The sequence below is a fragment of the Haliotis rufescens genome, unplaced genomic scaffold (genome assembly GCF_023055435.1).
Source record: "Haliotis rufescens isolate VD_foot unplaced genomic scaffold, xgHalRufe1.0.p SCAF_6, whole genome shotgun sequence".
NCBI classification, from domain to species: domain Eukaryota; kingdom Metazoa; phylum Mollusca; class Gastropoda; order Lepetellida; family Haliotidae; genus Haliotis; species Haliotis rufescens.
The window spans coordinates 21,015,205-21,039,475 of NW_025964334.1; the positions used below are offsets into that span (position 1 = coordinate 21,015,205).

The window sequence follows — 24,271 nt, forward strand, 5'->3', positions numbered from 1 at the left end:
GGGCAATTACTCAGGCCCCTCAACTGAAGCAAAGGAAAGGCACGTTGCTCAAATATAAATCTAGCTACTGGTTCATTGTCATTTGCTGGTATATGTGTCCCATATTTAGATTAACAAGAGTTTGCCACTAACGTGGCTATATCCCCCGCCCCTGTTGCAGAATTTATGACATAATTAAATCTAAACAAACCCTAACCTTTTTTAACCGAGGTGGAACTTGTCATGGAAATTGTAAAAAAAAGAAGAGTTTGGAACCTAAGTCCATCTTGCTGCGATGGAAACGTAACAATAAAAAAAATTCTAAAATTTCTAAATAGCAAAAGGCACCAGTTCAGCATGTACCTGACAAACCTGCAAAGTTTGATGAAAAAATATTGAACGGTTTATGAGTTATGCTCCGGAAACGAAACGTGATGGATGGACGGACGGACGGAAGTAAGGACGGACGGACGGAGCCCGTTTCTATATCCCCCGCCAAATTTGTTGGGCAGGGGATAATAACATAATTGCATGATTTCGGTGAAAATTATATACACTGATCAGTATATAAAGATTATTAATATCCTCTGTGTACCACCCTGATATCTGTTATACTATATTATTCTTGTAAATTGGCCACTGGCCTCAATTACAGAAATTAAGAATTGTCTTGGTGAAAGTATTTTTAAAAAACGGAAATGTTACTTGCGGAATGTAAAAACCTTCAAAGGAAAAAAAATCCTCTTTTTTGTTTCCTAAAAAATATTTATAGTTTGTGCAAGACTGGAAAGGGAGGACCCTGTGTTATATCATTATCTGTGTGTGAAGGTTTATAATCACGCTTCATGATCAACAGACCCAATACATTTGTAATTGCGCTTCTAAGTCTGTTTTCCATATAATGTAATCACCTTTTTCAGGGTTCCCTCAGGAACAATGAAATAAGCCAGCTCTCGATCCAGTACCAGCTCTATGCACTTTGGGGATTATGAATTATTAGCATCATGAAGGGGTCATCTCAAAGACTGGGATACATATTTAATATGATTGTGTTCGTTCTAAGTGTAATAATTGTCCTGAAACTAAAGGATGGTCTTTGTATTAATATTTCAGTACATTTTCTAGATATTTCTGTGTTTATATGGGTGCAGAGGGGGCCCAGATGTTTCAGGTGCTGCAATTCGCTACGCAGAGTTGCGTCCCTTGGGCATGCCAGAAACCTATGATTGTGGGTTCAAATATTTCTTTGCCCTGATTATGGTTCTAGGTTTGTCAGCATCGTACCCATGGTCGTTTTACCAAAGTGGTAAACGTCAGAGACCTGCATCACTTCAGGCTTTCCTCCCACATTAAACTGACATGCTGTGATGGAGCTGTGTTATCATTATATCATCACAACAAAACATTGTTGATATAACGTTGGCAAGGCCCTGTGTGGGACTGTTATTATATATCATCACAACAAAACATTGTTGATAGAACATTGGCAAGGCTCTGTGTGGATCTGTTATTATATATCATCACAACAACACATTGTTGATATAACATTGGCAAGGCCCTGTGTGGGACTGTTATTATATATCATCACAACAAAAATTGTTGATATAACATGGGCAAGGCTCTGTGTGGAGCTGTTATTATATATCATCACAACAAAACATTGTTGATATAACATTGGCAAGGCCCTGTGTGGAGCTGTTATTATATATCATCACAACAAAACATTGTTGATATAACATGGGCAAGGCCCTGTGTGGGACTGTTATTATATATCATCACAACAACACATTGTTGATATAACATTGGCAAGGCCCTGTATGGGACTGTTATTATATATCATCACAACAACACATTGTTGATATAACATTGGCAAGGCCCTGTGTGGAGCTGTTATTATATATCATCACAACAAAACATTGTTGATATAACATGGGCAAGGCCCTGTGTGGATCTGTTATTATATATCATCACAACAAAACATTGTTGATATAACATGGGCAAGGCCCTGTGTGGATCTGTTATTATATATCATCACAACAAAACATTGTTGATATAACATTTGCAAGGCCCTGTGTGGGGCTATTATATATCATCACAACAACACATTGTTGATATAACATTGGCAAGGCCCTGTGTGGAGCTGTTATTATATATCATCACAACAAAACATTGTTGATGTAACATCGGCAAGGCCCTGTGTGGAGCTATTATATATCATCACAACAAAACATTGTTGATATAACATTGGCAAGGCCCTGTGTGGAGCTGTTATTATATATCATCACAACAAAACATTGTTGATATAACATGGGCAGGGCCCTGTGTGGAGCTGTTATTATATATCATCACAACAAAACATTGTTGATATAACATGGGAAAGGCCCTGTGTGGAGCTGTTATTATATGTCATCTCAACAAAACACTATTGATAGAACATTGGCCAGGCCCTGTGTGGGACTGTTATTATATATCATCACAGCAAAACATTGTTGATATAACATGGGAAAGGCCCTGTGTGGATCTGTTATTATATATCATCACAACAAAACATTGTTGATATTACATGGGCATTATTATGATTATGAGGGTATGCATGTAATTGACAAATACAAATCTGATACAAATCTGATACAAATTTCTAGTTTGCAGAATTTCTGTCAGTGAAGATCAGGTTTGAGTGATGCAAGATTTTCTCTACATGGGATAGTTTGTAAAAGATCTCTGAAAAAATATGCATTAACGCTTTTGAGACTTACCCTTGTCTCAGTGATGGCATGCATCTAACACACTGAAGTATAATTCCAAAGACTGACGAGTTACATAACCGTTGCTATCACACCCACACAATCCATTATACCAGCCTTTTGTGTTTTATATTTTTTTCATGGCTTCAGGTAGCACATTTTTCTGTTAAAGCAGCTGTTACAACTCCCTTACACACACTGCTGACATTCCAGGAGCCGAAAAAGGCAGAACAAATGACAAAGATGACATTGATCTTAGTTTTGCTCTCTGCAATAACGTGGGGGCCGTCAGGTAGCCTAGTGGTTAAAGCGTTCGCTCGTCACACCGAAAACCCGGGTTCGATTCCCAACATGGGTACAATGTGTGAAGCCCATTTCTGGTGTCCCCTGCCGTGATATTGCTGGAATATTGCTAAAAGCTGCACAAAACCATACTCACTCACTCACCCTGCAATAACTTAGGTTCCTATAAAGTCTTCATGATGGACATGACGTGCATCCTGTGTAAGGCCAAGTGGTATCACACTAGACAACACACCTTGCTTAGGTAACTTGAAAAAAATTGTTTCTCAGCAGTTCCAGATTTTGTAAAAGGCACGGTGTCCAGTTTTATCTCCTTCCGTTTTTTTACCACAGTTTTTGTGTACATGGGTTCAAACAACAAATGGAAGAAAACAACCATGACACCCATGCTGTGACAATCTATTTTGTCGACCTACGGCAGTCATGGCTCTAAGATTGTTTGTGGAATGACAATAAATTAAAAGTGAATATTTAATTCCGACCAGGAAGGTGTTGAAAGTACATTTGGGAACTTGGGATCAACCAAACCGTAGTATTTTTGTACATTGTTGACTGTTGCATACAACATTGAAGTCTGTCATGCCTCCATGAGGCAATATTTTACGGACACCTCTCTCGATTCATATTCAAGGTAAAAAACATAAGAGAAGAGTTATCTTTCCTTATTTTGTACTTCAAGAAATCGGTTTCTGTGGCTGAAAAAAGGACTTATCTTTTCGGTGAAGTGCAGGTTTTTTACACACTTATCTACCCTGGGTTTATGTCGACTTATGTTCTAAGTACACACATCTTTCGAAGTTGTCATTAAGTCTGAAGACTTGTAGAAAAGTGTACCATTTAAAACATGTAGAAATGTAAATCTTTCTGTCAAAGATGAAATAGAAATCTGGCAAACTGAAATAGTACTTTCCATAGAAGTTTTGAAGACTGATGGTCACATACCAAGGCATGAAGGAAGGAAAAACGAAGAGAGATTGTCACAGGGTTCCTGTATGCCAGGGGGGCACGGTTGGCCCAGTCGTCTAAGGCGCCGGGATTCGCTGTGCAGAGTTGCGTCCCTTGGGCACGCCAGAAACCTATGTTTGTTGGTTCGAATCCTGGTTCGCCTCGATTATTTTTCCAGGTTTGTCAGCACCATACCTGTGCTCGTGGGTTTCACCGAAGTGGTAAACGTCTGACACCTGCATCACTTCGGGCTTTCCTCCCTCATTAAGCTGACACGCCGTGATATAACTGGAATACTGTTAAAAGCGGCGTTAAACCCAACTCACTCACTCACTCCTGTTTTGTACTTACGTCTAAAGCTTATGCTTTGTTGACAAGTTTTCCCTGCATCCATTTCATAAGAACCCAAAGCAAGAGGAATATACTTTCCAAATTCAGAAACATCTTACTGTTTTTTTAAATGTTTACCATCTGAAATGCTCCTGACATGCAAGGGCAGACTTTGCTGTGAACATCATAAGCTCGTAATTATGTCATAGGATGAAGTGGTCCCCTATCCAAAGAACTTCCGATGACAAGCCAGTAAATATTTCCAAAATTGTTGCACTTTCCGTTACATCAACAAGACCAATAATTGGAATTACTTGGTTCCCTAACGTCACTGACTAGCTAACAAGCACTGCATGATTATGGCTACATATTTTCAATACTGGTATATCATATGCATGATCTCTGGGCTGTAGTAAATGTATACATATTGGCGGTCACACAATAAAGGAAAGTTAACTGTAATTGAAGACTAAAATCTAAACTGGGGAAAATAAGCAATGGCAGAATTCGGAATCGGGCTATAAAGGCATGTATCTGCTAGGTTTAAAATGACCTGCAAGATTATGAGTAACGTTTCTTTTTCTTCTTTGGCAGGACTCCCGGAACACTTCAAAGGTTCCAGGGCTCCGCATTATGTTTTGAGCCATAGTGTACTTATTCAGAAATTATCTTTCACATTGGGTATTTATAGTTTCCATTGGGTATTCAATATGTTTAACTCCCTTAGGTCAAGTCTAATGGGTATTTTTACACCAGTGAGTAGACAGCTTTTTCCATTAGATCTTAAAGATGCTGTTTCAGGTGACTTCTGCCCGTGTGCTGCCCCAAGTGTGTAACATATTGCTTAAACTCACAGGGATATTCATGTCTAATTTACAACAAGCGATACACAACACCCTCTTTGTGCATTATGCAGTGCAGTAGAATTCATGTACCGGTATGTGTGACAGTGATGCTTGCAATTCTAGGGCTTCGGTCCTGCCCCACACTGAAGCGTATGACACATGTGGCATCTCCTTGGGCAAGTGGTTTTGTTCGAATATGGGCCTCTGTTCACCTAGCAGTGAATGGGTACCCGGTAGGATGAGATGGCAATGTGATGCCTGCAATTCTAGGGCTTCGGTCCTGCCCCACACTGAAGCACATGTCACATGTGGCGTCTCCTTGGGCAAGTGATTTTGTTGGAATATGGGCCTCTGTTCACCTAGCAGTGAATGGGTACCCAGTAGGATGAGATGGCTATGTGGTTGTTAACCTTGTAGCAACTAGCAGGCAGCTTGGGTTGTATACCCCCCAGGGAGCTGAGAATGATTCTTTAGTGCACATTGATCTAGTGACCATGGTAATAATAGCTCTTGAGCATGCTCGTGAGTGGTATGGAAATATGCGCAATATAAATAGTCTGTTATTATTATCATTATTCTGAAATACGTATCTTTAAAGTAGAGAAATACAGATACACAAGATAAAATTTTTACTTTGGGTATATGCCATGTACGCTTTAAGTGTTTTGTTACTACTGTTCTTTTTTAATTTCTCATATGTATTTGTATGCAATGAACACAAATGTAATTGGGTGATAGAGATCTATTATGCCTATTTCCTGCACATACGCAGCCTATCTTGAGATCACAAAGCTTGATGTCATAAAAATCTTACTGCTGTGAGGGGGGCACGGGTGACCCAGACATCTAAGGTGCCGCGATTCGCTGTGCAGAGTTGCATTCCTTGTGCAGGCCAGAAACCTATGATTGTAGGTTCGAATCTCGGTTTGCCCCAATTATGTGTCTAGGTTTGTCAGCACAATACATGTGCTCGTGGATTTCACCAAAGTAGCAAACGTCTGTGACCTGTATCACGTCGGGCTTTCCTCCCACATCATGATGACACGCCGCGATATAACTGGAATACTGTTCAAAGCGGCTTTAAACCCAACTCACTCATTCACTACTGCTGTGAGGGGAGGGGTGTGGCCAGGGTTTGATAATTTACTGGCCATTATCATATCTCTGTATGTTGCTTCAATGTCGCATAAAACAACATTCACTCCGTTTTGAAGTAGTGGTGGGTAATTATAGGCACTTGGGGAGTTGTGTGGAACAGAGCATGAAATTGACAATCTGCCAGACTTTTTCATGTTACTTTTGATATTATCCAGTCATTGATGTCGACAAAAAAAACAATGACTTGCACTTTTGGGAGTCAGTAGAATTCCATTTAGATGATTATGTAAGGGGATGGTTAACTCATGGTGTCAACCGTAGGTTTGTCTGATTGTGTTTGTACTGAATAGTGTGTCAAGGTCCTTTCACTCTCTCACTAATTGTAGGGGACCGCCTCCGTGGTCTATTAGATAGTGCGTATGCTCAATTCATGTCAGTATGGGCGTTCCTCACTAATTCAACCACTCAACCGGACACCCACTCATTCAACCACCCACCACTTCCTCACTCACTCAACAACCCATCATCCCCTCACTCACTCAACCATCCACTCACTCACTCAACCACTGATCCACCCATCCACACACAGGAAAAACATCAGCTCACTCACCAATATCTCTCTGAACCACCCCCACTCACTCACCCACCCACCCAACCACCTCACTCACTCACTCACTCACTCACTCACTCACTCACTCACTCACTCACTCACTCACACACTCACTCACTCACCTACTCACTCACTCACCTACTCACTCACTCACTCAAAAACATCAGCCCTCTGTTAGCTGATCAGACACAGCCAAACATTTCTAACTGGACTAATTATCAACTAATACGAGTACAGCAGATTAATGTGTTTGTGGGGAGGGTATGGAGACTTGCTCGAGGTGATGGAGTATCACAGGTTCATGTCATTAATCACCAAATCCATCAATACCATGTGTCCTTTCTCATCCAACTTGTTGTCTAAGCCTTGGACCCCAGGGGCAGTACAAGCAGGCTACCATATATTACCAGATTAAACACTTCTCCTCTTCGGGCAGTCGGATAGCCTACTGGTTAAAGCCTTCGCTCGTCACACCGAAGACCAATGTGTGAAACCCATTTCTGGTGTCCCCCGCTGGATATTGCTGGATTTTTCTAAAAGCGGCGTAAAACCTCATCCACTCACTCACTCACTCACTCACTCACTCACTCACTTCTCCTCTTCCTTTAGGGCTCATCACAAACGATTTGTGGCAACTGCTAGAAAAACAACCTTCCATCTAGAATTAACTGTCCCGACAGTTAGATTAACACAGTGATTAATACAATGAGATAACCAACACTGACTCATCTTCCAAGATTTGGAGGCACGGGTAGCCAGTCGTCAAATCAACACATTCGCTCTGCAGAGTTGTGTCCCCTGGGCATGCCAGAAACCTATGATTGTGGATTCAAATCCTGTTTTGCACCCGTTATGTTTCAAGGCTTGTTAGCACCATAACTCGGCTTGTGTGTTTTCCCAAAGTGGTAAACATCAAAAACCTGCATCACTTGGGGCTTTCCTCACACATTAAGCTGTCACTCGTGATATAACAGGAATAATAAGCAGCACTAAACCCAATCAGTCTGACAGGATTTCTGTACCAGACAGAACCAGTGAAATACGAGCTCCATACAGCAGGTGGCGGTGCTGAGGAGCTCCTCGTTATTAAGCTGGGAAGGCAAAAGAGTAATTTGTAGTACTTTCAAATATTCTAGTACTACAGGAATAGATATATTTGCGACACTTTCTTGGTTAATGGGATTTTCAACCATACATCCACTTATTAAGGTTCCAGCAATTGTCTGTCAAGTTTCTTAAGTTTCCCCCAGGGAATGAATGAGTGTAGATTTACACCCTTTTAAGCAATTTCATGACTATATCACAGTCTGTGTCATAGCTTTTTAACCTGCAAGAAAATTAGTCTCGAGGATTTTAAACAATCCCTGTACTACAGTTCTACTGTTGTATTGTGTCCATACTAGAGCCGTCTCATATATTTATTCAGTGTATTGACTCGGCTTTTATGAATAATGTTTAAATAAACTGCTAATACCTGTAAAATGACATCAAGCAAATTTCTTTACTTCCTTTGTGCTTGAAGAATTTACTGAACTTACAAAGGTTTACTGTATCAAGATTCCTGTCTGGAATGACCATGTTGATTGAAGTGAGCCTTTGAGGTGCAGTAACCCTTGACCTGATGACTAGCTCCATCTCCAACCCTGTGGGGATTCCGGGTGAGATGAGGCACACTGGGCTACCATGCCCCATGTAGAGTCTGTCTGTCTGTCTGTCTGTCTATACCACCATGCCCCATGTAGAGTCTGTCTGCAGTCTGTCTCTGTCTGTCTGTCTGTACCACCATGCCCCATGTAGAGTCTGTCTGCAGTCTGTCTGTCTGTCTGTACCACCATGCCTCATGTAGAGTCTGTCTGCAGTCTGCAGTCTGTCTGTACCACCATGCCCCATGTAGAGTCTGTCTGCAGTCTGTCTGTCTGTCTGTACCACCATGCCTCATGTAGAGTCTGTCTGCAGTCTGTCTGTCTGTCTGTACCACCATGCCTCATGTAGAGTCTGTCTGCAGTCTGTCTGTCTGTCTGTACCACCATGCCTCATGTAGAGTCTGTCTGCAGTCTGTCTCTGTCTGTCTGTCTGTACCACCATGCCTCATGTAGAGTCTGTCTGCAGTCTGTCTGTCTGTCTGTACCACCATGCCTCATGTAGAGTCTGTCTGCAGTCTGTCTCTGTCTGTCTGTCTGTACCACCATGCCTCATGTAGAGTCTGTCTGCAGTCTGTCTGTCTGTCTGTACCACCATGCCTCATGTAGAGTCTGTCTGCAGTCTGTCTGTCTGTCTGTACCACCATGCCTCATGTAGAGTCTGTCTGCAGTCTGTCTCTGTCTGTCTGTCTGTACCACCATGCCTCATGTAGAGTCTGTCTGCAGTCTGTCTGTCTGTCTGTACCACCATGCCTCATGTAGAGTCTGTCTGCAGTCTGTCTCTGTCTGTCTGTCTGTACCACCATGCCTCATGTAGAGTCTGTCTGCAGTCTGTCTGTCTGTCTGTACCACCATGCCTCATGTAGAGTCTGTCTGCAGTCTGTAGTCTGCCTGTACCACCATGCCCCATGTAGAGTCTGCCTGCAGTCTGTCTGTCTGTACCACCATGCCTCATGTAGAGTCTGCCTGCAGTCTGTCTGTCTGTACCACCATGCCTCATGTAGAGTCTGCCTGCCTGCCTGTAGTCTTTTTGCAGTCTGTCTGCAATCTGTCTGTCTGTCTGTCTGTCTGCAGTATGTCTGTCTGTCTGTCTGTCTGTCTGTCGATCACCTGGCAGGAAAACAGCAAGCACCATCTTTTCACGGCTTTTGGTATGACGTGGCCAGGGATCGAACTACCAACCTTCCGCTCTCCTGATGCATATGTCATCGTATCCCAATTTCTTAGATCGATGGTGATGTGTTCAATCACTGGATTGTCTGATCCAGACTCAATTATGTGCAGGCCGCCGTCAAAGAGCTGGAATATTGATGAATGCAGCATTAAACAACAAACAAACAATCAAACAAACCCACAAACTCCCCCCAAACCTTTTTGAAATCCTGTATCCAGCTCTGCCTGACCCAATGCAAACATCGAATGTTTTATTTTATCACTTATAGTGGAAAATGGAAACAATAGTGATACCACACAGGAACCACCAAGAGACGGTCGGCCATACTGCTGCAATTGCTCTTTGAAACAGCCCAGATCACAATCTTACAGTACTTTTATAGAATAATACACAGTTGTCATTATTTTGATGATGTTGTTTGTGATAGTATTGTTCAACAAGATATTCATAATGTTAAGTGCCGTGTCACGGTTGTAGGTGGTCTCTGGAGGTTAGGTTCAGTTACGCCTAACGCAGATCTGTCTCAGCCTGCTCTCTAGTGGGACATCGCCCACACAATCTCCATTCACAGAGGTGGTTGCTGAAATGAGGGACATTTGTATTGTTTAATTACTAGTTTGCCCCAAGCAATTTCAGAGACAGCCTGGCACCATCAGCATGCCAGAGCCATGACACAAGAACGTCCCCATCACACTTAATGTCAGTGCACCAGTTGACTTGTGTGTGATAAATGTGTGATCTGCATGATATAGCTGATTGTGTACGAAACAGGAACGTCCCCATCACTACTTTATGTCAGTGCAACAGTTGACTTGTGTGTTACACAATGTGTGATCTACATGATGTAGCTGATTGTGTACGACACAGGAACGTCCCCATCACACAGATCCCACTTAATGTCAGTGCAACAGTTGACTTGTTCGTTACACAATGTGTGATCTACATGATGTAGCTGATTGTGTACGACACAGGAACGTCCCCATCACTACTTTATGTCAGTGCAACAGTTTGACTTGTGTGTTTCACAATGTGTGATCTACATGATGTAGCTGATTGTGTACGACACAGGAACATCCCCATCACTACTTAATGTCAGTGCAACAGTTGACTTGTGTGTTTCACAATGTGTGATCTACATGGTGTAGCTGATTGTGGGTCATTGCATCTAGGTGGTGTAGTTTGTCGCTCATGCTATCGCCACCAGTTTGCTTGGTGCAGACTTTTCAAATTACAGACTACCGCTGAAGTATTGCAGACTGATCAGTTAAACATTCACAATCATATCACACTGGTGATACCACTATTGTTATGGTATTGTGATGGTAATCTGGGCCTCCTTTCAACATGCAGTGGCGGTGGGATAGCCTAGTGGTTAAAGCGTTTGCTAGTCACGCCGAAGACCCAGGTTCGTGGCCCACATGGGAACAATGTGTGAAGCCCATTTCTGGTGGCCCTGCCATGATATTGCTGGAGTATTGCTAAAAGCAGCATAAAACCATCCTCACTCACTTCAACATGCAGATTCCTTGCTTTAATGGACTGCCTCTGTGGTGTAGTGGAGTGTCTGCCCCCGAAGAGTGGAAGGTCTGCAGTGAATCCTCTGGCTGCTTCATACCAAAAGATGTTAAAAGATAGTACTTGTGGTTACCCTGCCATGGATGGCATTAACTGATAGAACAATTACTTCAATATACTGTGTCTGAATAGGGTATCCATGTTAAACTGTGGCATGATATCTCAGTTGGCTAGCACAATAAAAACAGCTTTTGTTAGGACTAGTACGTACAGCCACACATGTTCACGCACAATGCTCTATCAGTCCAATAATATTGCTGTTGATACTCTCAATGTTTCTAGGGGCAGTCGGGTAGCCTAGTGGTTAAAGCGTTCGCTCGTCATGCCGAAGACCCGGCTTCGATACCCGACATGGGTACAATGTGTTAAGCCCATTTCTGGTGTCCCCTGGCGTGATATTGCTGGAATATTGCTAAAAGCAGCGTAAAACCATACTCACTCACTCACTCACTCAATGCTTCTTCTGTTGAAGACTTTTGACAGGCCCCTAGCCAAAAATGCGACTCAATATGAATGCGACATCCCCCTCCTCTCAAGCGTCAGTAGATTTCTATCTAAAGAAAATGTCCTCTGTCAGGTTTACAGGAGAATCCTCACCTGATTCCAATCTTACATCAATCCAATCACACACCAAATAGCACTGCTTATTAGCGCTGAGGGGGGCACGGGTGGCCCAGTCGTCTAAGGCGCCGCGATTCACTGTGCAGAGTTGCGTCCCTTGGGCACACCAGAAACCTATGATTGTGGGTTCGAATCCTGGTTCGCCCCGATTATGTTTCTAGGTTTGTCAGCACCATACCCGTGCTCGTGGATTTCACCGAAGTGGTAAACGTCTTAGACCTGCATCACTTCGGGCTTTCCTCCCACATTAAGCTGACACGCCGTGATATAACTGGAATAATGTTAAAAGCGGCGTTAAACCCAACTCACTCACTCACTATTAGCGCTGAGTAAAGTACTTCCGCTAAAACAATACATGTGCACTGGCTCGTGTCGGCCTTTGACGCAGTTGCAAAGAACAAAACATCGTGTTGCGTGGGTGACGTGCAGGTGTGATCAGTGATGGAAACTCTTGTCTTGACCCCAGCAGTGACAATACACAGGATGTAATTAGTGTTTGAAGGACATTGTTGACAGTATATACTTGTTACAAGTGCTGCTCAATTAACAGTGGTGTTGAATACATAGTTGTTTGTTTTCAGCATATGTCTAAGTTGGTATTCCTGCTATCCAAAATGTCTTATTTTTATATAAAGGCGATGTTTAATAATGCGAGCAAAGGCATTGCATTTTTCGCATTTAATACACGCTCGCGTTAATTTCAAGATTTACAGTAGTTGGACACCCCCAAATGAATAAATGTACCACATATTTCATCAATTGGCCCTCGTTTAATGAAGCACCAAGTGTTTGAAATCGTCCACCATCTTTACCGCGCCCTGTGCTTAAACAAGTCAGCAGGCTAAAGGTTAAACCCCATTTCACCTGGCGTCACCTCAACTCCTAGCTGAGTTAATCAACATAGTGTCCAACATGTCTGATCTGTGAAAGGAAACTAAACAAACATGTTTCTTTCAATGACAATTCAAATGTTTTTTTCCTACTTCACATATATCAATCTCCTTTAGAGGTTAACAAACTTGCCAATTTAAAGACTGCTCTTAAAAACAGGGGTCTTAAGTGATTAATTTTCGAGAGAAAATGTTGGGCAACCTACTACGATGTATGAACAACATACAGTGTGTCCTGACATTGGCTGGCGCTGTCGGAGGCTATGTATATGTGTAGGTTGTAATTGGCAAGTCAATTATGTCAATCACATGGAATCCACTGCGATATCCTTGTTAAATATGAATGAAGGCGTTATTGTCATGGGGCTGGTTTCTAGGTACATGTGAACTCACTGCTGGTAAATATATATGGCATATATAGCCAGAGGCCCAGATAACTTTTTGAGCAATTGAGTTTCTATTTTAATTGGGTTATTACATTTTTTATTGGGTAACCAACATTTTTCACTCATCTTTCATCACGCTATTGGGTTTTTCCCAATATGAGTAAACATTTTGAGAAAATTTAAAAAAAAATAATGTTTAAGATTTATATGACGGTTTTAACAATAGGCTGGACTCATAAAAGCTCGTAATTGTGTTTTTGAAATTAGCTCTGTTGTACTCGTGCTGAAAAAGCTTCATTGCGTATTTACGTGTGCTGTTTTCATTTATTTGAGTTTTTCATATAATCCATGTGTTTCTGTACGCAAGTTAATTGAAAGTTATTGGGTTTTGAACATTTTTGGGGGGTATTTTACGCAAACACGCAGCCTATCTGTAGCTCTGATAGCCAATGGAAACAGTTCAGAATGTACTGGTGCTTGGCCCTGCCCAACATTGAAGCACCATTTACGTGTGTCTCCTTAATGCAAGTAACTTTGTTCTCCCATCAGAGAATGGGTACCCAGTAGGATGAGATGGTAATGTGAGTCTTAACCTTCTAGCACCTCACACCATTTACGTGTGTCTCCTTAATGCAAGTAACTTTGTTCTCCCATCAGAGAATGGGTACCCAGTAGGATGAGATAGTAATGTGAGTCTTAACCTTCGAGCGCCTCACACCATTTACGTGTGTCTCCTTAATGCAAGTAACTTTGTTCTCCCATCAGAGAATGGGTACCCAGTAGGATGACATGGTAATGTGAGTCTAACCTTCTAGCACCTCACACCATTTACGTGTGTCTCCTTAATGCAAGTAACTTTGTTCTCCCATCAGAGAATGGGTACCCAGTAGGATGAGATGGTAATGTGAGTCTTAACCTTCGAGCGCCTCACACCATTTACGTGTGTCTCCTTAATGCAAGTAACTTTGTTCTCCCATCAGAGAATGGGTACCCAGTAGGATGAGATAGTAATGTGAGTCTAACCTTCTAGCACCTCACACCATTTACGTGTGTCTCCTTCATGCAAGTAACTTTGTTCTCCCATCAGAGAATGGGTACCCAGTAGGATGAGATAGTAATGTGAGTCTTAACCTTCTAGCGCCTCACAGGCAGCTTCGGCTATATATTCCTAAAGGAGCTGAGAATGAAAATCGAGTGCACATTGATCTATTGACGAGGGTAATGTAGTGCACTGAATAGTGTGTGAATTTGACAGATACGTTTTAGTTTTATCAGTAAACACAGTCAGTAAACGCTGTATGATTGTCTGGTCAAGATTTGATCGTTAGCAAGCTTCCGTTGTATTGCAGGAGTACTACTTGATTATTTATATAAACTGCGTGAGTGGTGGGTGCTACTGTTTTGCAAACACCTGGTGTAATCACTCAATTTCAGTGATCCATTCATATAATTTTCACCACTATGTTGCCTTTTACACAATGGAATCTGTTTGGGCAGATAATCAAGACTGATTATTCTTTGTTGGTGATGTTTTTTTCTCTGGCATTGATGTTTTATCCTCTGGCATTGATGTTTTATTCTCTGGCATTGATGTTTTATCCTCTGGCATTGATGTTTTATCCTCTGGCATTGATGTTTTATCCTCTGGCATTGATGTTTTATTCTCTAGCTTTGATGTTCTATTCTCTGGCATTGGGGGGCACGGGAGGCCCAGTCGTCTAAGGCGCCGCGATTCGCTGTGCAGAGTTGCGTCCCTTGGGCACGCCAGAAACCTATGTTTGTGGGTTCGAATCCCGGTTCGCCCCAATTATGTTTCTAGGTTTGTCAGCACCATACCCGTGCTCGTGGGTTTCACGGAAGTGGTAAACGTCTTAGACCTGCATCACTTTGGGCTTTCCTCCCACATTAAGCTGACACGCTGTGATATAACTGGAATAATGTTAAAAGCGGCGTTAAACCCAACTCACTCACTCACTCTGGCATTGATATTTTATTCTCTAGCTTTGATGTTTTATTCTCTGGTATTGATGTTTTATTCTCTGACATTGACATTTTATTCTCTGGCATTGACATTTTATTCTCTGGGGCATTAATGTTTTATTCTATAGCATTGACGTTTTATTGATATAATGTTTTTGTCAGGATATTTGATATCTTTCAAAACAAGAAAAATTCCCAAATTTGAACTATACATTTTCCCAAGTCATGCTGTTATAGTTATGACTAATGGTGTGGGTTTGTAGAGGTGACCACAATGTATTTAACTGACAAGACCTACATAAGAGGCTTTTATGCTTAGTTTAACATTATTTAATTGAATGCAATGTTAAAATTCAGTGTTAAAAAACCTCTGAATTTAAGAAAATAAGAAAATTGTTTGAGTTCAGCTGTTCTGTTTTCTTTGGAGATGTGACCGCCTCTGTGGTCTAGTGGTAGAGCGTCCGCCCGGAGAGCAGAAGGCCTTGGGTTCAATCCCGGCCGCGTCATACCCAAAGACGTTAAAAGATGGTACTTGTTGTTACTCTGTCTGGCGCTCGGCATTAAGGGGCTAAAACAATGACTGGTTGGTTCCATCTTGGAATATTTGTGGGGATGGGTTTCCACCTTGGGACATGTAGGATTGGTTCCATCTTGGGACATGTAGGATGGGTTTCCACCTTGGGACATGTAGGCTGGGTTCCATCTTGGGACATGTAGGATGGGTTTCCACCTTGGGACATGTAGGCTGGGTTCCATCTTGGGACATGTAGGCTGGGTTCCATCTTGGGACATGTAGGCTGATTTCATCTTGGGACATGTAGGATGGGTTTCCATTCTGGGACATGTAGGCTGATTTCATCTTGGGACATGTAGGGGTTGATCCTTCATCTTATATACATATATTATATAGTGATGGTACATGTATTTTTGACATTGGTTTGATAGGGATGGGTTTCCATCTTGGGACTTTCGACTTTCGTTATCAATAGATGCCAAAAAATGTGGAATTGTTTTTTGGTAATGAAAGAGATTTAGAAAATGCGTCCTTTCAATGTCAGTTTCAGATGTTGTTAAACACAACAACAACAACAACAACAGCAACAGCAACAACAGCAATGTCACTTGTATAGTGCTAAACACTAAAAGGTATGCCCAGAGTTATTAAAAGTGGAAAGTGTCAAAGTGGACAAAGACTTGTATTGATACAAATACAATTGTAAAACCTCTAGGTCTGTGACGGGCAGGTTCTGCATCGGTGGTGTGGCATCAGCACCGTGGTAGGTAGACATATGATCCATATTGATGGATTGCCTGAGGGCAGGGGCAATATTGAATGATTCTGTATAAACAGCCCCATCACGTTCAGCATTCAATATGTGTTATTCATGAACACATTGCTTTCCTTTTAATCAACGATAAATGATGTTCAAATAAGTCAATATTTCCAATTCTCCTGATTCTTTTTAAAATATATTTCTAAATGTTGATAACCCTTACTGATGTTAATTCAGCTTCACAAATTCAACAAAGGCAAAGGCGGAAGGTTTTTCATTGCTAAAACTTTATCAGATGTTGCACATCATGGCGGTACTTTTGTGTGTTGGGAAAACAACAGGAATCTACGAACACTGAACAGTTTCAATGAAGAGTTGCTGTACACTATTTGGTGCCTTCCTGATTACAAGGCATCAGTGTTCATTATAAAACAAATTCTCAATGGACCATGACACAAGGTTGACTGAGTTTCCAACGTCATCTCTACCATGTTGCCAGCTGTCCTCCTGATATAGACAAGCTGTTGTCAACACCGCCTACGCAGCAGGACACTGATTTCTTGGCAATTAACATCTTGTGATGATTGCCAGATATTTTGGTTAATCCTTACTGAGTTGCTAAGCACTAGATTTCATACTTGACAACGAGTTGGCATGGCAGTGTGCCAAACGTTTAATGAGGAAGTGCTTTTGCTCAAAATGAAAATTTCAGAGGATATATTAAATATTGATTTAAGTTGTTTTACTAACATAATCTTTGGTAATGTGTTGCATGGAAATGAGTGTTGATAAATATGTTTGTTTCGCCTAACTGGAACAAATAAAATGAGCGATTGGGGAAGTCCCTTTAAGTTATTAGGGTTTTAATAAAAAAATATTTGATCTGGTATGCACCCTACTCCAATAAGCTTCCCACACAGGTTCTATAAATTGAGGTAGAGATCCCCATTGGGGATGCCTGGGATTTGACTCACTCACCCACCCACTCGCTCACTCACTCACTCACTCACTCACTCACTACCCCCTCACTCACTCACTCACTCACTCACTCACTCACTCACTACCCCCTCACTCACTCACCCACCCACCCACTCACTCACTCACTCACTCACTCACTCACCAACCCACCGACTCACCCACTCACTCACTCACTCACTCACTCACTCACTCACTCACTCACTCACTCACTCACTCACTCACAAATCACAAAAATTAAGTGTGTCTGCCAGACAGTTGGGCAGGCGGAAGAAACTTTTATTCAGCCGGACAGAAAAGTTATGAGCCATGGGCAGGTTGATTGCATGTCATACTCTGATGGTGTGGATAGTTGCTCACAATATAATTCACTGGATTATCTGGTTCATATTAATTTATTTACAGGCTGCCGTCATATAGCTGGATATATATTTTTTGACAAGTGCAGCGTTAAACAACAAACAACAGAGATATCCTTCGCCTTTGTAGCGATTTGTTATACTCCTGTGGAACCACATCCTCAATTGTCCAGTGCAGATTTATTTTGACCCTTCCCCCACCAAAGCTTTGGTGATGTGATGTTAAAAATGTCAACCAATCATGTTACGGTATTTAAAATTGAAGTGGCAATATTGCCAGTATTCAATTCTCCTTGTGGCCTACCATCTCAAATACAACTTGTAACGTCTTTCACTCAGGATAACATATTTTCCAGCTAACTTGATTAAACATTTCGAGAGCTTGGTCGTATGAGGCTGCAATATTGAATGTTGATCTTTGCTAACACTTATTCAAAAGAGGCATGTTGATGGGTTTGTTGATTTCAAGATCCTGACCAAGAACATTTTTTATGTTTAGTTGTGGTAAGATAGATTGGTAGGATTGGTTTCCATCTTGGGACATGTAGGCTGGGTTTCCATTTTGGGACATGTAGGTTTGGTTTCCACCTCTGGACATATAGGATGGGTTTCCATCTCGGGACATGTAGGCTGGGTTTCGATTTTGGGACATAATGGATGGGTTTCCATCTTGGGACATGTAGGATGGGTTTCCATTTTGGGACATGTAGGATTGGTTTCCATCTTGGGACATGTAGGATGGGTTTCCATCTTGGGACATGTAGGCTGGATTTCCATCTTGGGACATTTTTTATGTTTAGTTGTGGTAAGAAAGATGGAGATGGACTTCTGAAACCAGGTTATATATCAAATTAAAAAAGTTTAGGATCATGAATGTTTTGTGGGATATATTTATGAACTTGGTGCTTGTGTTCACTGCAAAAAAATATCCCCCAAAATATACATGATCCCTAATTCGTTTGGTTCAGTATATATTATTATAGAATGGACATATGATATACTGCGTAATTAAGGGTGGTATAATTGTCAATGTGCATCTGTATTAATTTTACCTTTGTAATTGGATGAATTCTCTCTTGGGGAATTATTCGCACAGAACAATTTTTTACTAGGAAATGTTTTCCACGGTACATTCATATGTGTTCCGGATGGAACTAATTCCCTGTGGAACTGATCATCGTTGACTTGGCTTTTAGTATGAAGAGTGATTTCAGAGATGAAATAGATCTGTAGATGTGTGTCTTCCCGAGGAAAGGGCATTAACTGACTATAAAAGTCCAGTTTCCACCCTTGCTGAACTAGGCTAGAATTCTGAAGTTACTTTTTGGCTGGACTAACGAGTCTATGCAAAGTCCATTCAAAATCTTGTAACAAACTAGACACCTGTTCGTAAACAACATGGATTTCTAAGTGCTGATTTCGGTCGACTGCAGGATTTGCAATGCATGTGTACTGCCAAATTGGCGTCGACAGATATTTTACAAATGTTTTCATGTTTTTAGTCAAGGTCCTCTAGGGATTTGATGCACTTCACATGGTAAAACCTGTTATATTACAATATAGATCTTGATTATCGATCAGCTTGTCTGACTGGGTGTCGCCATTTTGTTTGAAGCAAATGCAAGTGATATGAGCGATGGAATCTTTTGGTCAATAGGAGGGACATAGAAGGGACACAATTTGTAATAGCCACTGGTGGCACTACGATTGAGCCCAGAGATTCTAGCCTAGTTCAGCAAGGTTGGAAACTGGACTTTTATAGTCAGTTAATGCCCTTGCCTCAGGAAGATGGTAGATGTGAGGGCATTAAGGATTTCAGAAATTTAGTATATCCCTCTGTGAGCCTTAAGTGAATCATATTTTGAGCTTGTGAACTTTTTATCTTGCTCACTTCAGCTTTACAAAACCTTTCGTGGAATATTGTTTGACATTCTTAGTTCACAACATTCAACTGAAATCCCATTTAGTTGGTGTTCACATGTTGACTGACAAACCTGTTAAAAGTTCACCCACACAGTTCGAGGTGTAATGGCCGATAAACCAAGGAAAGCAGGGGTATAACTAACTTATACCCCCACTCCAGGCATTTATTTACCTTTTCTATTTCATCTCAAGTTTCTATTCACATACTGATGTTCATGCACAATGTCCTCAAAACAGACAAGATATTTAAATATAAATATTTTCCTGATGCTTCTTCCTCAACTGAGCCCCAGTGGCAGGAGGTAATGTTAGTGACTTCATAATCAGAAGCTTCAGAGTTTATATTCTATGAGGGAATATTCTACACATTTTGGTCACACACTTTGATTCAATGGCACTATAAGCAGGTAAATGGGGCATAAATTCTGTTATCCCATCTATTTTGATGTTACACCATTCCTGGCAAATTTTGAAGGAAAGAAACTACTGCTATGACGGCTATGACACCGTGAGCAGGTAAATGGGTCATAAATTGAGTTTACCCATCAGTTTGGATGTTATACCATTCCTGGCAAATTGTGAGGGAAAAAGAAACAAGTGAAATGACACTGTGAGCAGCTAAATGGGGCATAAGTTGTGTTATCCCATCAATTTTGATGTTCACCATTCCTGGCAAATTGTGAGGGAAAAAGAAACAAGTGAAATGACACTGTGAGCAGCTAAATGGGGCATAAGTTGTGTTATCCCATCAATTTTGATGTTACACCATTCCTGGCAAATTGTAAGGGAAAAAGAAACTAGTGAAATGACACAGGAATATTGTTGCTGGGTGTGAAGATCAATACCTACTGCTCGTATGGGGAGGAGTGATGCCGACCTGAAGACAACCAAGTCAAGGCCGACTGATACGTGATCTGCCCCGCAGCACGGACAAAGGATTTTCTCCTGGCTTATTTCTCCATTAACCTACATGAAGGACATAGCAATAGTCATTTTAAACTTGGCCGAGACAGCTTCCTGGTACCTTCATACTTTCATTGGTTGAGAGCCTGGAATATGCCAAATACACTGCACAACGTGGACTTGGTGACACAATGTGTTTATCCTTCAAAACACAGCACAACGTGGACTTGTGACACAATGTGTTATACTGAGAACAGTATGACATGGACTAGGTGACACAATGTGTTTATCCTTCAAAACACAGCACAACGTGGACTTGTGACACAATGTGTTATACTGAGAACAGTATGACATGGACTTTGTGACACAATGTGTTATGCTGAGAAAAGTATGACATGGACTTGGTGACACAATGTGTTATACTGAGAACAGTACATGGACTTGGTGACACAATGTCTTATACTGAGAACAGTATGGCATGGGCTTGGTGACACAATGTGTTATACTGAGAACAGTATGACATGGTGACACAAGGTTTTACACTAAGAACAGTATGACATGGGCTTGGTGACACAATGTGTTATACTGAGAACAGTATCACAAGGACTTGGTGACACAATGTGTTTTACTGAGAACAGTATGACATGGACTTGGTGACACAATGTGTTATACTGAGAACAGTACATGGACTTGGTGACACAATGTGTTATAATGAGAACTGTATGACATGGACTTGGTAACACAATGTGTTACCATGAGAACAGTACATGGACTTTGTGACACAATGTGTTATACTGAGAACAGTACATGGACTTTGTGACACAATGTGTTATACTGAGAACAGTATCACAAGGACTTGGTGACACAATGTGTTTTACTGAGAACAGTATGAAATGGACTTGGTGACACAATGTGTTATACTGAGAACAGTACATGGACTTGGTGACACAATGTGTTTTACTGAGAACTGTATGACATGGACTTGGTGACACAATGTGTTACACTAAGAACAGTATGACATGGACTTGGTGACACAATGTGTTATACTGAGAACAGTACATGGACTTTGTGACACAATGTGTTATACTGAGAACAGTATCACAAGGACTTGGTGACACAATGTGTTTTACTGAGAACAGTATGAAATGGACTTGGTGACAAAATGTGTTATACTGAGAACAGTACATGGACTTGGTGACACAATGTGTTTTACTGAGAACTGTATGACATGGACTTGGTGACACAATGTGTTATACTGAGAACTGTATGACATGGACTTGGTGACACAATGTGTTATACTGAGAACAGTACATGGACTTTGTGACACAATGTGTTATACTGATAACTGTATGACATGGTTTTGGTGACACAATGTGTTATACTGAGAACAGTATGACAAGGACTTGGTGACACAATGTGTTATACTCAGAACACCAAGACATAGTGACACAATGTGTTTAATGGTCTATATTAAAATCAAACGAAAGATACTGTTTTCCTTTCAATTTTTGTTTGTTTGACCCAGACTTATTTGAAATATGAAAGAACAGAAAACACCTAGCCTTTATTGTTTGACTGGAACTCTGCTTTACCTGTCCTGCTAATGAGCATGCATGAACGAGTCTCAGAAATCAATTCATTCATGACTCTTCAAAATTATTCGTGTAACACAACTATATATTTTGACAGTTTTAAAAACTTCAAAACACAACTACCTAATTTGTTGGTTGGGTAGTGTTGCATGACTGTCATTGATGGAGTGCGGGTGCCGGTGGAATTGCCATGCCGATCGTTTAGAGGCAGGATACAATATTGATCTTACCAATGGGGCGATTACTTGGCAGGATTGTGTTTTGTAAACATGTAGGACCACTTTGTGTTCTATTGATATTGTAATTTGGTTTTCCTAAACTTCCTGAGTTTGATGACTATGCATATGTTTTCTCGAGAAAGACTTGGCGATTGTTTTGTTGGGCTGAAATATATTGCCTTGTGTAATGGATTCGCTGATAATGGTTGTAATCTGATTTTATGCTTGTAAATTGTGGTATGGTTATATTCCAAGTGCCCCGAAATCTGTGTCACTTGGCTGTGTTTACTTCACTGTAGCGGGGGGCACGGGTGGCCCAGTGCTGCTGCAATTTGCTGTGCAGAGTTGCATCCCTTGGGCATGCCAGGAACTAATGATTGTGGGTTCGAATTCAGGTTCACCATGATTATATTTCCAGGTTTAGCAGGAACATACCCGTGCTTGTGGGTTTCACTGAAGTGGTAAACGTCCGAGACCTGCATCACTTTGGGCTTTCCTCCCACATTCAGCTGACACACCCTTATGTAACTTGAATTCTGTTCAAAGTAAAGTTAAACCCTACTCACTCACTCTCAGTAATTTTTTACATGTGTGTAGAGCAAATACTGAAAAAGAGGCCTTGCAACATGTATTGTGATGCTTTAAAATGAATGTTGAAAAATGAATTCACATTTTGAGTTCAGGAAATGACATCTATTAAATATCTTAGCCGGAAATCTGCTTATAACACACAGAATCTCTTCATCAAAATGAAATGAGAAACTTCAGATAATGACTGATTCCATAGTGAAAGCAAATACTGATTTCCTAACAACACTGAACTATTTATGTGACATGCCATGCTTGCAAGGGAAATGCTTGCATGAGGCTCTTAATGAGGGGTTTTACAAGTCAGTTGTTAGTACAATTTGGGGCCTTTCGTTAGTAGTCATTAATTTCTCGGCTCAGTTGGTTAAGAAGCTCACTTGAATATAGGACAAGCTTTCAAGTTGAATCTTGAATCTAAAATGCACATTGTCTGTCTGTGAGGAAACATTGGGAGGGCTGGTTCTACTTTTGTTTCATTACTGGATTTCATGGTTTGCAAATACCAAAATTTGTTGTGTCATTATATCTAGTCATACATTACTTTTACAAGATTTAGGATGATCACAATAAACAGTAAAGTTTTAATTGACACTAAGCAGTTTTTATGGACGTTTTATATTAATCTTTTACTATAATCATTAGACCATCTTACATATACAGAGCTACAGAAAAGCAGCGTATTTGCGTAAAATACCCCTAGAAATATTCAAAACCCAATTACTTTCAATTAACTTGCTTACAGAAACGCATGCATTAAATGAAAAACTCAAATGTATAAAAACAGCACACGTAAATACCCAATGAAGTTATTTCAGCATGCATACAAAGGAGCTAATTTCCGAAACACACTTACGAGCTAATTTACTTTCCAAGTCAAGTCTATATATTTAGAACAGTTATATACATCTAAAACATTATTTCATTTTTTAAAATCTAATAATGTTCATTAATTTTGGTTATCTGTAGCTCTGCGTATGCAATAGTTTTTAGTTGTTTTACGCTCAGCAATACACCCATCAGGCCCCTCTCGCATTAGCAAATGAATACACAGTGCAGCAATTAATTTTTAAACAGGGCTTGATCTTTGATGAGTGGCATGTAGCCTATAGCTAATCAATATTATAAGACATTTGATATTCCATCAATGTAGATCAATCGTTCTGTATGATACTAGATTTTCAATATGCAGTCAGCAGTGCGTAGCAACGTGATTGGATGACAAGTTATACCTTCACGCTTGGGATATGTTGAAAGAGAGATGAATGGACCTGGTATACACATTAAAACATTCATTGTCCGAGTTGAAAGTTGATATTTTT

General features: G+C 40.8%; 1 protein-coding gene across 1 annotated transcript in view; it reads left to right on the forward strand.

The window, feature by feature from the left end:
* Window positions 1-24,271, forward strand: part of LOC124151325 (tyrosine-protein phosphatase non-receptor type 5-like) — a 57,979-nt gene that overhangs the window by 2,344 nt on the left and 31,364 nt on the right. The gene's annotated exons all lie outside the window — the stretch shown is intronic.